The sequence below is a fragment of the Mesocricetus auratus genome, unplaced genomic scaffold (assembly GCF_017639785.1).
Source record: "Mesocricetus auratus isolate SY011 unplaced genomic scaffold, BCM_Maur_2.0 Super-Scaffold_2245, whole genome shotgun sequence".
Lineage (NCBI taxonomy): Eukaryota > Metazoa > Chordata > Mammalia > Rodentia > Cricetidae > Mesocricetus > Mesocricetus auratus.
In genome coordinates this window covers 14,884,051-14,896,414 of record NW_024429180.1, presented here as the reverse complement: position 1 = coordinate 14,896,414, position 12,364 = coordinate 14,884,051, and positions in this window count along the sequence as shown.

Sequence of the window (12,364 nt, the reverse complement as noted above, 5' to 3'; positions counted from 1 at the left end):
TTGTCTACCCTGAACATCTATGTCCCAAATAGAAAGGCATCCACATTCATAAAGGAAACATTACTAAAACTTAAATCACATTTAAAGCCCCACACATTTATAGTGGGAGATTTCAACACACCACTCTCACCACTAGATAGGATTACCAGACAGAAACTCAACAAAGAAGCAAAGGGTCTAATAGAAGTAATGACCCAACATATCAAATCTCAGCAGCTTCAAAAAAATTGGAATAACTCCATGCATCTTATCAGACCACCATGCTTTAAAATTAGAATTCAACAACAACACAATTTGCAGAAAACCTACAAACTCATGGAAAATGAATAATGCACAACTGCACCATTCCTGTGTCAAAGAAGTAATAAAAAAAGAAATTAAAGACTTCCTAGAATTCAATGAGAATGAAGACCAAACCTATGGGAAACTTTGAAAGCAGTGCTACCGGGGAAGATCATAGCACTAAGTGTCCACATGAAGAAACTGGAGAATAGTTACACTAGAGAATTAACAGCACAGCTGAAAGCTCTAGAACACAAAGAAGCAAACTCCCCCAGGAGGAGTAGACACCAGGAAATAATCAAATTGAGGGCTGAAATCAATAAAGTAGAAACTAGGAAAACAATACAATATAAAATTGGTTTTCTTAGTTTTTCATAATTTTATACATATATAAAATGAAGTATATTCATATATATCTGGCATTTGCTTCTGTAACTTACCCCCATAGCAATCCAACATTCTTCCCTTCCAGCTTCAGTCTTTTCTTATTTTTTTTTTTACAATTCAGTACATCTAGCTACTGCTGCTTTTATGACCATGAATATGAAGCCATCCATGTTAAAAAAGGAAATTTACCGGTGGCCAAATCTTAAAAATACCAGCCACCCAGCAAATACTTACTGTTAATATTGCCTCAATAGTGGGTTGGGTCCAGGGATTCTTTACACTGTATATGCATGGGATTTTGGATGGCTTGATTTTGTGGAGGTCTCGTGTAGGTAAAGAAAACTACTGTGAATCCCTGATGGCAATAGCCATGTCATGAAAAGAAGACTGCATTCCACCATATTCCTCCTCTTTCTTTGACTCTTTCTGTCCCTTGTTTTCTGTGGTAGGAACCTTCTGCCTCTTCAATTAGCTTCTCCATCCCCCAAAAGGCACTTCCCCTGGCTTCCATTTTTTTCTCTCAGTTAAAGCACACAAAACAAAAGATGTGAAGATATATTCTGGACAGGAGATAAAACATATGGCATTTATTTTTCTGGGTCTGAATTATATCATTTGTTATAATTTTATTCAGTTTCAGCTCCCTATCTGCATATTTCATGCTTTCATTTTACTTTACATCTGTGTATTATTCCATTGTTAATGCACACATTTTCATATCCATTCATTTATTGATAGGCATCTACTTTGATTCCATTTTTAGGTATTGTAAATGGAGTATTAATGGACATGGAAAGGCAAATGTCTCTGTAGTGAAATACAAAATCTGTGTAATATATAGTATCTTTTATATGGCAAGTCTAGACTTAAAATTATGCATGATGTGACATGAACTTGATTGTGTGTGTCTGTGAATGTGTGTACTGGCTGGTTTTCTGAAGAATAAACTGCCCTGAGACTCACAGAGTTCCACCTATGTCTGTTACCCAAGTGCTGGGAATAAATCTGCCCTGCCCCAAGCCAGCCTGTCTTTCAATGATTTCAGTGTGCATTTCTTTTTTTTTTTTTTTTTTTTTTTTTGGTTTTTCGAGACAGGGTTTCTCTGTATTGTTTTCTAGGCTGTCGGTCCAGCCTGGCCTCGAACTCACAGAGATCCGCCTGCCTCTGCCTCCCGAGTGCTGGGATTAAAGGCGTGCGCCACCACCGCCCGGCTCAGTGTGCATTTCTTGACAACCTCTCTTTCTCTGTTGTCATGATGATTGCCATGATCTTTAAAGTATCTGTATCCCAGACTTATAACTGTATTAAAGTGTTATATTCTTTTTGTAGATTATACATACTCATTTAAGATCATTTCTTGCACATGTAAATGACTAAATTAGATGTGCCCAAATGAAACTTTCAAATCTTCACCTGCACAAGTTTCTCACTGTTACAAGCTGGTGAGAGGTGAGAGTAAAATCATTTAATCAACTTTAAAATATCTTTTTATAACCCATCATATACGAAACTTTTGATAAAGTACATACATATTTTAAACTGTTACCTTAGACTGAGCTACTGAGCTCACTTATCCAGCTTCATTGTGTTCTGTTATCAACATGGCAGCTTTGCACAGTGCTTCTAATAAACCCAGAATGTGTTCCTTTTCTATGTGAGACTCCATAATTTTCTGTTTATTAAGAATCAGAATTAAACATTCATGATCTAAAAATCGTTCCTTTTCCCATCTCCTGAGTAACTTGCTCTTCCTCATGCCATCCTAATCATAGCTGAATTTTTCCCTTCTACCAGTAATTCAGGAAACATGTATATATTTTGTTATGTTTTGTCCTCATTTACCATCATAAAAGTCTCCAGTGTCTAGAAGTATGAGTGTGATGCATCTTTCATTGCTTCTGCAAATATTTATATCACAATCTTTGTAATGCTATTATTCTAACAAATTATACATGAATTTTCGTAGAATGTGTTCGCTATGTTACCAATATAACATTTTCACTGTATAATCCTTCCAATTATATTCACATACTCAAAAGCTTTGAACACTGTCTTTAAAACTGAACCTCTTCAGCTCTATCACAATTCTGACCATACCGGCCTCCTCATGCGTAGCATATATTCAGTAGTTTTATTCCCCTTAAGCTTGCTCTTGCTAGCTGCCATTCTTTTCGCTCAAGTTTTTTCACTTCCCACCTCAGTCTAAGTAGTCAATTCATCATGGCACTGAGCTTCTAAGAAGCCCTTCTAATCACCATACTCCCGAGATGCATTCGCACTGTGCTGATGATATTTGTGATGATCTCACTGGTACATAGGAACCATGTTGTTTTTTAATCATAATCTTCAATATCACTCGGGGCTAGGCTTAGGAAATAATGGCCTATAAATAACATGTCTTGCTGTCAGGTTCCCCATTAACAGCATGGCGATAATAATATTTAGGCTGTCTGCCTTTCAGCATTTATATATTTAAATATGATGCATGTGAAACATGCCCTCAACTACTGAGCATAATGAAAACAAGTCAGTGTTATTCTGTGTGAAGTCCTTCTGATGAACGTTTGCTTATAATGAAAGGTTGCAGGTGAAAAATGAAAGACCATTTTTACCATAAGCAATATCTAGCATATGTATTCTTTGATGTGATAGAAATAGTATACTCTACTGTTTTGATATATTATTTAGTGATAAAATCCATGATCATTTGCTCTCTTCTCAATAATGCTTTCTGAAAAGGACCTCAGTGTTATACAAACTACCATGTTGAATATGTTGCTAACCAAACCATCAGACAGTACAGAGAAAAATGTAACATTTTTTTGTTCATTGTTTTTGTTGTTGTTGTTGTTTTGAGACAGGGTTTCTGTGTGGCTTTGGAGGCTGTCCTGGAACTAGCTCTGGCAGTTCCTAGCCTCGAACTCACAGAGATCCACATGCCTCTGCCTCCAGAGCGCTGGTATTAAATGCGTGCCTCACCACCGCCCAGCAGAAAAATGCAAATATTTTAAAAAGAATTTTCAATGAATTTAATGTAAAGCCTTAAAGATACTGCAATTCTATTGATTATATGAGCAACTTTGGTAGCTTTACATATGTGCCTGTGTTTATGTTTATATGCATACTAGGCTTCCTGACAAGTACAATTATAATAGCTTTGTAATATCAATCTGTATTTATTGAATATATGTGTAAAGGAAAACATGTATCCATTCATGACCTGTGAATGACCATATACTTTGTCTCAGTAAAATCATACTAATAGATTTCTATTCACCACGTAGTCATAAGTTACTTATACACGTGCTGATTTATGTATAACTTTTTGTCCTCCTGCTTCCTTTCAGATTTATTTATTTATATGCCACACAATCAATGTTTCTAAGCATCTCACTTCAAGTTCTCTGGAAGTTTCACCATCTTTCTTTAATAAACACTATTCATCTAAACTCATACGCACATGATATGAAAATACACCAAAATATTGAAATAATAATATACTAAATATAAAATTATACCATAGTACACATTCAGCTGTTCAAGTTTTTCCCTATCAAATTTTATTATCTCTACTAAATAAATACATAGGAATGGGGTTGTGGAGGGATGTAATATATCTGTAACATGTAAGAGACTATAGATTCACATCTATACCAAACATTAAACAACAACTAATAGTAAACTGATAAAATGCTTTGAAAAAACTGATTTTGAGTCCAGGATTAAAAGAATTATAAAGTCAGACAATAACACTAAAAAGACAACTAAAGCACCAAATTCCAAAGTAACTCAGAAGCAAATGACTTCAAGAAAAGGCTGCAAAGCAGGTTCAAGAGGACATTAGAAATATAGCTCAACATGATTAAATAGGAATCATTCTAGAGATTAAGTAATTGCTTAACACAAGCAAATAACCCACAGACTGGGAAAAGATATTCTCTAACCCCACATCTGATGGAGGGCTGATCTCCAAAATTTATAAAGAACTCAAGAAGCAAGTCTCCAAAACACCAAAGGATCCAATAAAAAGTGGGTACAGAACTAAATATAGAATCCTCAATAGAGGAGTCTAAAATGGCTGAGGGACACTTAAGAAAGTGCTCAACATCCTTAGCCATTAGGGAAATGCAAATCAAAACAACTCTGAGATGCCATCTTACTCCTGTCAGAATGGCTAAAATCAAAAACACCAATGACAGTTTATGCTGGAGAGGATGTGCAGAAAGTGAAACACTCCTCCGCTGCTGGTGGGAGTGCTGACTCGTACAGCCACTTTGGAAATCAGTATGGAGATTCTTCAGGAAAATGGGAATCAGTCTACCACAAGACCCAGCAATTCCACTCTTGGGCATATACCAAAAAGATGCACCTTCTTACAACAAGGATGTCTGTTCCACTGTGTTCATAGCAGCATTATTTTTAATAGCCAGAAACAGTAAGCAACCTAGATGCCCCTCAACTGGAGTAGATAGAGAAAATGTGATGCATTTACACAATGGAGTACTATTCAGCGGAAAAAAAAACTTGGAATCTTGAAATTTGCACACAAATGTATGGCACTAGAAGAAGCTATCCTAAGTGAGGTAACCCAGTCACAAAAAGAGAAACATGGTATGTACTCACTCATTTTTCGATTTTAGACATGAATCAGGGGAGTGTCAGCATGCAATCCCATTGCCAGAGTCTGGGAAACAGAACCTTCAACCAGTGACTGATGAAAGTAGAGGCAGATACTCACAGACAGACACTGAACTGAACTGAACTCCTGGAATCCAGTGTCAGAAAGGGAGAACTGATGCGCAGAGGAGTTAAGACTGGCCTGGTTTAACCCACAAAAAACTGTTGACCTGAACAAGAGGAAGCACTTGGACCCCAGATTGATGGCTGTGCGCAAAGCATGGGATGGACCCAGATCCCCCTGAAAGTGGGTGTCAGTGAGGAGACCTAGGTAATCTATGGATCCTTGGGTAGTATTTATCCCTGGTATACAAGTAAACTTTGAGTGCCCATCCCACAATAAGGGATGCTCTCTCAGCTTGGACTCTTGAAGAAGGGCCTAGACCCTTCCCTGAATGACATGACAGACTCAGGAAATCCACTATGGAGGGCCTCACTCTACCTGGGGATTGGAGTGGAGATTGGGTAGACAACTAGGGAGCCTGGTGCGGAGGGATGGGGAGAAGGGGAGGGAGTGGGAGCTGGGATTGACATGTGAGGCTAACTTGTTTCTAACTTAAATTAAAAAAAAAGGAAAAAAGTCTTGAAAATTTTAAGAATACTGTAAATTGTATTTAGTTAATAAAAAAGCATTGAAAAACATCTAAAATGATTTCAAGATTAAAAAATGCTATAATGATTCTTGAAAAGTACTGTAGTTTGATGTCAAATGAGTAGTTCTCCAAATGTTCATGTTGTGGAAGCTTATATTGTAGTGTTGAACTATGGGCAAGTGGTGAGGACTGCAGAGTAGAGCTGTGTGGAAGTTCTTATGCCTTTTGTCACAGACAAAAATCATCATGAAGGAATTATAGTAAGTGGAGAAAACTGATACGAAATGCTTAGCCGAACACCTGAATTGCTCTCCATAACCCTACCATGTGATATATTCTGTCCTTCAGACACTCAATACCATTCATGCAACACTATTCCCAGTGGTGTCTTTACCAGGGACAAGTTGATCACTACTCAGAGTCTTTCAAATTTCAGAACTACAAAAAAGAAATTACCTGTGTAATGCTGCATAGTTACACCTATTCTCTTACAAAAGTGTAGAATATGGCATGGAAGAACAATCGACCACAACATGTTTAATAAACTAATAACACAGGTTGTACAAAAATTATAGGTGTAAAACATTTCCTCTAAGACTCAGGAAAAGTCACAAAAGTCCATTCTCCTCACTTCCAAGCAATTGAGATATTGAAAACATGGAGAAGTTAAAAAAAATTCATTTGTTTTATATTGTGATAGTAATATCCATAGGAGATTTGTAGGATGAACAAAATAGGAGAGATTATGGCTTAACATTTATGCATTTGTGTGTTGAACTGACAAGAAGGGAAATTGTGCTAGCCAGTTTTATGATAACTTTGCCCAAGACAAAGTAATTTTGGAAGAGAGGACTTTACTTGAGAAATAACCTCCAACTTGTAGGCCTAAGTTCAAATTTGTAATGAATCTCCTTCATTGATAACTGAGGCAAGCTGGCACAGATAACTGTGGATGTTTCTTCTCTCGAATGGTGGTCGTAGTTGCTGTGTGTAATAAAGCAGGCTGAGCAAGCCAGGAGGAGAAGCAGTAAGAAGAACTCCTCATCATTACCTCTTGTCTCTAAGTTCTATCCTGTTTCTGCTCCAACTTCCTTTAATGATGAACTGTGAGATGGAAGTATAATTACAATAACCCCTTTCCTCCCATGATGCTTTGGGTCATGGTGTTTTATCACAGTCACAGAATTCCAAAGTAAGATAGCATACAAATTGGAAAAGATAAAAAATATTGCTATCCTTAGTAACAAGTGATATTATTTTAAATCTAAAAATTTGCAAAAACGCTGCTCATACTGTTTACAAGATGAAAGGATTTAGTAAAAAGTACAGGATATAAGTGGAACAAAATTTTAAATATATAACTAATTATAAGGTTCATACGCAAGGAAACTTATTTTTTCCCAACAATCTGCACTTGCCTGTACATCTTTCTTTGGGGGTGTGGCCTCTTGAATTTTTCCCCTGCCACATTAGCATGTCTATTTTGGCTGTCATTTGACTTTGCTTAGAGAGCCATGTGGTTATGATCTTATGTGCATAGCCTTCCTGTCATTTCCAGGTGGTCTTCCCAAGTAATGAATCTCATAATTGGTTACATAATACTAAGCAGTCAGACATGAAATCATGGAAATATAAGGAACACTGAAAATAGTCAACAGGGTGAGTGTCTGTAAAAAATAATAATTAAGGAAAACATACCATAAATTTGAGAGAGAATAAGGGGATTGAGACTAAGGAAGACTTGGAACATAAGGACAAGTGAAGGTTTGAATGAAAAAAGAAAGACTAGGGGAAATGATGTAATTTTAAATAGTAAGATATATATTAAGCATAATTGCTAAAATTATGAAAATACCACAATTAAACCAAGTCCTTTGATTGTGTGTGTGTGTGTGTATCAATGTAAATAATATGGTATAAAGTAAAAAACAATGATCCACAGATGGTAGGAGAATGTGCTGAATAATTTTATGTCAACTTGGCACAATCTAGTCATCTGAGAGGTGAGAACTTCAATTTAGAAAATGCCTCAGTAAGACTGGATTTCAGACAAACCTGTAGGGAATTTTCTTAATTAGTAGTTGATGAGGAGAATGATCGGGAGGATGACTGAGTCCATGGTGGGTAGTTACATACCTGGACGGTGGTTTTGGGTTCCTTAAGAAAGCAGGTTAACCCCAGACTGATGGCTGAAAGGCCAACAGGGGACTGATCCTGACTCCATGAATGTAGTGTCAGTTTAGGAGGCCTCAGAGATCTCTGGTGCCTTGGTTAGTAGATCAGTGTTTACCATGGCATACGAATGAACTTTGGGAGTTCATTCCACATGTAGGGATGCTCTCTTATCCTGGACACATGGGGAAGGACCTAGGTCCTGCCATGGATGAAATGACAGACTGTTGCGATATCCCAAAGTGGGCCTCAGCCTCCCCGGGAAATGATGTGGGAATTGGGTGGGGGGCTGGGGTATGGAGAGACAAGGGAGGAGGGGTAGAAGGGGGAACTGGGATTGACATGTGAAGCTTTCATGTTTCTAATTTAAATAAAAACATATATTGAGAAAAAAAGAAAGCAGGTTGAGCAAGCCACAGAGAGCAAGCCTGCCAACAGTAACCCCATGAGTCTGAATCAGCTCCTGTCTTCAGGTTTTTGTTTCTTTAAGTTCCTGTCCTGACACTCCTCAGTGATAGACTGAGGATATTGAAGCATAAACCCAAGAAACCCTTTCTTTTCTAACACTATTTTGCTCATGATGTCTCAGCAAAAATAACCCATACTCAGATAATAGGCACTGAATTGAGAATATATGTCTGATTATTTATGAGATACATGGCTAATATAAACATATCTAAAGAACTCAAAGAGAAAAACTCTGAAGTATTGTATGTATGTGTTCCAAAATGAGATTTCCTTTTGTATTTAAACGTTTACTTTAAGTTTTGTGTGTATGAGTGATTTGCATTTTTATATATCCAGGCATGCAGTATTTGTGGTTGTTAGAAGAAAACATCAGGTCCTCAAGAATGGGAGTTAGAGAACACTGAGAGCTACCATTTTTTCTGTGAATAAAATTCAGTTCACCCAGAAGAGCAAACAGTGCTCTTAACCACTGATCTACCTTCCCAACTCCTAAAGGAGTAATTCATTAAAACAGTCATTAGGTGTTACCTCATTATATCATATTAAGTATTTAGAAATCTATGCCAGATATGGAGTGAAGAAAACAGAATATCTTACGAGAAAGCAAATACTCTTAGTCTACATGTAAATTTATGCTCTCTTTGGGTAAAAATTACGGAGTTTCTTCAAAACACCAAACATGGTGTTTTACTTTATGTTACAGTAAATTGCCTGGACACATGGTCTCCTTTAATTTTTCTTTCAGGGTTTTGGTGACAGGGTTTCATTTGGCATAAGTGAGTGTTAAAAGTTCTACCTATCGCCGGGCGGTGGTGGCGCACGCCTTTAATCCCAGCACTCAGGAGGTTAAACACCAAAAAAAAAAAAAAAAAAGTAAAAAAAAAAGTTCTACCTATCCAAAGATGAAAATGAATGCGTAATCTTCATGCTTCAATGTGAAATTGCCTGAATCTACCTTCACCCCTGTCTTTTGATGTTTTTTGGTTCTTCATATCTCAGACATGTTTTATTCTGTAGCTCATAATGATAGGGGATTTACTATGTAGAATAAGATCCTTATACTCACAAAAGATCCTTATCCAGCCTCCTGAATTCTGAAACTACAGGTAAGAGCCACCCCATCTTGTTTGTTTCTCTTGTCCAATGCATATAATTTTAAAATAAAATTAATCAAGATAACAATTTAATGATATTAATGATTCTATTTACTCAAGGTCAGCGAGAAGTACAAATGGAAATTAGCTTTCCTGGAAACAGGAGCTTAAAACTTAATGATGTGCAGTGCCCTTTGATAAGGATACCATGACTTGTTCTCTAATATCATCTGTTCTATTCATTAATCACTGGAAGCATAATGTGGTCTGTATAATTAAAACAATTTTAAATTAGATTATCTTTCTATTTTGAATTTATTGCAGTCAGCTCCTATTGACTGAACTATCATTTGCATACTATACAATTCACTTCTAAAAATATTCAGTTCTAGAGTTCCGTGTGAGACCAAGCAGAAGTTACCACAGTCAGGCTTAGAACCTGCCATAATGTTAAATTGATCTCCATAACCATTACTACTCTTTGTTCTTGAAAGTTCCCAGTCTTCTGAAAGGAAAATATAACAGCTAAAGTAAATGAAAATCTTATAATCGGTAATAATTATCATTTGTTAGATGTAACATTGTAAGAAATATTTCCTAAGCCTCTTTTAGCCATATGTAATAATAATAAAATAAAAATCATTTTCAAAACTGTAGGCTAACTATAATCTAGTGAAACCTTGTATAATAAAAATGATACATCATTATATTTGTATCAAAGCATGCTTTTAATTATAAATCATCAAATAATAGAAGCAGTTAATAACTTTATGAGAAGAAGTTATAACAGTCAAGTGTGTGATAGATTACAATCATCAACTATGCAGCCTTTTAAAAACTATTTAAAAGTAGTAACACATTTACTGCACATTACATCAAAATCACTATGCTTTTGAAGTTCTCAGCATTAGCACTGGGACTTCTGGTAAGAAACCAAATCAGAAAGAATTCAAGTCTTTCTCTACAGGAGCTCCTGTTCTGTGAGAAATATATTCTTAAACCTTACAATCACAAACCTGTTAATATTTTCCTTTGTTCTCTCTGTTTCATTTTCTTCACTGTTTCATGTCTATTTTAAAGACTTAAAAATGGTAACTTTTATGTTATTTGATAAAACTTAATTAATAATTATACCATAACACATGAGTAATGGTTATGTAGGAAGCAGAACCATACTTAATATTCTCATGGTCATCTGCATATCAATAAAATTAAGCTGGAGTTTATTTATAAGCATATTAAAAATAAAAAAACAGGGCAATTTTTCTTAACTTAAATACAAAGAGAAAAATAGCAACAGTAAAATTCAATAGCCTAGTTCATTAGAATACAAGATACTATTTTTCATCTTTTTTAACTACTTTGAAGAGAATATATTCATAATCAAGTAGAATATATTCTATTTTCATTCAGTATAATTTTACTATGTCCATTAAATAGAATCTGATGTAACACAGGCAGGCCTAGAACATGATATATGACTGAGGATGACCTTGACATCTTGCCTCCACCTTCCAAGTGATGGGATGGCGATAGTGGTCATTAGCATTGGTGGTCAAATGCTTTGTGCATTACAGACAAGGGCTATGTAACTGAGCTACATTCCCATTTGGATGCTAGGCTGTCTTTGTCGTTATGGTTTTTGATGCATTGGTTTTGCTGAATAATTGTACTGAGGAGGTTTACAAGCCATGGGGAACAATGAGTCCTTTGTTTGTTTTTTGGCTTCCCAGCCTGATTTACTTTTATGCTATACTTAACTAATAATGCAAGCCAAAAAAGAACAAAAAGACTTCCTTTGGTAAATAAAATGTAAAAGGAAAATGTAATTGTTTTTGTGTTGAGTTCTGCCAGTTATGAATGCGTTTTGAATATTGACTTATTTTTATCAATCAATGAATAAGTCCTAAAATAGTTTTTCTAATTTTTTTGTATTTAACTGTCTTATATAATCTTGGGTCCAGTTAAATTGTCTTGTATAGATATATATCTTAGGAAGCTTATAAGTTATTGTTTTTCCATATGTCCTCTCAATTGAATCTGTCTCTCTGTGTATTCCTTTGTTATCTTCCCTCTCTTTCCTTGCCCTCCCACTTGACTCTTTTATTTTAACATCCCACAGCATATATCAATAAATATCTATTCTACCTTGCCTTTCCTAACAAAATGTATTTGCTCCTCAATTTCTTACTCTATACCTATCCATTGTGGTTCTATAGATTGGAGCTTGGTTATCACTAACTTAACTGCTAATACCTACATATGAATGGAGACATACCAATTTATCTTTCTAAGTTTGAATAACTCACTCAGGATGATTTTTTTCTAGCTCTATCCATTTACCTACAATTTAATGATTCCATTTTATTTTTATCTGCTGAGTAATACTCCATTGTATATATTTACTATATTTTTTAATCTAGTTTCCTGTTGAGGTCATCAGTGTTGTTTTCTGTTTCTGGTTCTTATGAATCTAGCAGGAATGAGAATGTGTATCTGTGGTAGAATGAAGCACCTTCCTTCATGTTTTCGTCATAGGTGGACCTTGCGGTGGATGGATTCCCATCTTTCTGAGGAGCTACTGCATTGCTTTTCATATTCACTGTACAAGTTTTCTGTGCCTCCAGAGGTAGATAAGTCTTCTTATTCAACATCACCCTGAGCATGGGCTGTTGCTATTTTTTAATTAAT